General features: G+C 42.3%; 1 pseudogene; it reads left to right on the top strand.

Moving 5' to 3' along the window:
• The first annotated feature begins 345 nt into the window (after window positions 1-345).
• On the top strand, window positions 346-1,430 carry LOC122732706 (annotated as a pseudogene).
• Window positions 1,431-1,686: the final 256 nt, after the last annotated feature.

Here is a 1,686-nt window from a genome sequence, read left to right as displayed (position 1 = left end):
GCCCTGGATTCAGGAGGACCTGAGTTCAAATCCAGCCTCAGACACTTGACACTAGCTGTGTGACCCTGGGCAAGTCACTTAACCCCAACTGCCTCACCAAAAAAAAAAAAAAAAAGGGAAAAGGACCCACATGTACAAAAATATTTATAGCTGCTCTTTTTGTGGTGGCAAAAGAGTTGGAAATCAAGGGGAAACCCATCAATTGGGGAATGGCTGAACAAGTCGTGGTAGATGAATGTGATGAAATACAATTGTGCAGTAAGAAATGATGAGCAGGCCCTTTTTTCCCCCTAGCACTGCAGGGCCGGCTGGTCTGTATCGAAGGAGCGGGTCTCATTCTGCAGGATGGGGTTCATTAAAGTTGTCAAGAATAAGGCCTACTTCAAGAGGTACCAAGTGAAATTCTGGAGAAGGCGAGAGGGAAAAACTGATTATTATGCACGGAAACAGCTAGTAATCCAGGATAAGAACAAGTATAACACACCAAAATACAAGATGATCAAGTCACCAACAAGAAATATCATCTGCCAGATTGCTTATGCCCATATAGAAGGGGATATGATTGTCTGTGCAGCTTATGCCCGTGAGTTACCAAAGTATGGTGTAAAAGTCGGCCTGACAAATTACATTGCTGCTTATTGCACAGGTCTTTTGCTGGCCTGACGGCTTCTTAATAGGTTTGGCATGGACAAGATCTATGAAGGTCAGGTGGAAGTGACTGGAGATGAATACAATGTGGAAAGCATTGATGGTCAGCCTGGCGCTTTTACATGCTACCTGGATGCAGGTCTTGCCAGAACTACCACTGGAAACAAAGTCTTTGGGGGCAGCTAGGTGGCGCAGTGGATAGAGCACTGGCACTGGAGTCAGGAGGACCTGAGTTCAAAGCCAGTCTCAGACACTTAACATTTACTAGCTATGTGACCTTGGGCAAGTCACTTAACCCCAACTGCCTCACCAAAAACCAAAACCAAAAAACAATAAACAAAAAGCAAAAGAAACAAAGTCTTTGGAGCCCTTGAGGGAGCTGTGGATGGTGGTCTGTCTATTCCTCACAGTACCAAATGCTTCCCTGGGTATGATTCAGAAAGCAAAGAATTTAATGCTGAAGTACATCATAAACACATCATGGGCCAAAATGTTGCAGATTATATGCATTATCTCATGGAAGAAGATGAAGATGCTTATAAAAAAACAATTTTCACAATATATAAAGAACAACATAACTCCCAACTGATAGAGGAGTTGTACAAGAAAGCCCATGCTGGCATAAGGGAGAATCCAGTGTATGAAAGAAACCCAAGTGGAAGTTAAAAAGAAAAGATGGACTCCCCCCCCCCCCCGAAAAGTCCCTTGTGCAGAAGAAAGACAGAGTTGCTCAGAAGAAGGCAAGTTTCCTCAGAGCCCAGGAGTTCATGGCTAACAGTTAAAACATCAAAATCTGTAATTTTCTATGAAGATTTTCAGGTTAAGACAATCAACTTATTCAAACAACAACAACAAAAAAGAAATGATGATCAGGCAGATTTCAGAAAAACCTGGAAAGACTTAAGTGAATTGATGCTGAGTGAAATGAGCAGAACCAAGAGAACGTTGTATACAGTATCAACAACATTGTGTGACGATCAACTGTGATGGAGTTAACTCTTCTCAGCAATACAATGATCCAAGACAACACCACAAAGA

Source organism: Dromiciops gliroides, chromosome 6, assembly GCF_019393635.1.
Source record: "Dromiciops gliroides isolate mDroGli1 chromosome 6, mDroGli1.pri, whole genome shotgun sequence".
NCBI lineage: Eukaryota > Metazoa > Chordata > Mammalia > Microbiotheria > Microbiotheriidae > Dromiciops > Dromiciops gliroides.
The sequence above is the reverse complement of the archived record's forward strand: the minus strand, read 5'-3'. Positions and strand labels throughout refer to the sequence as shown.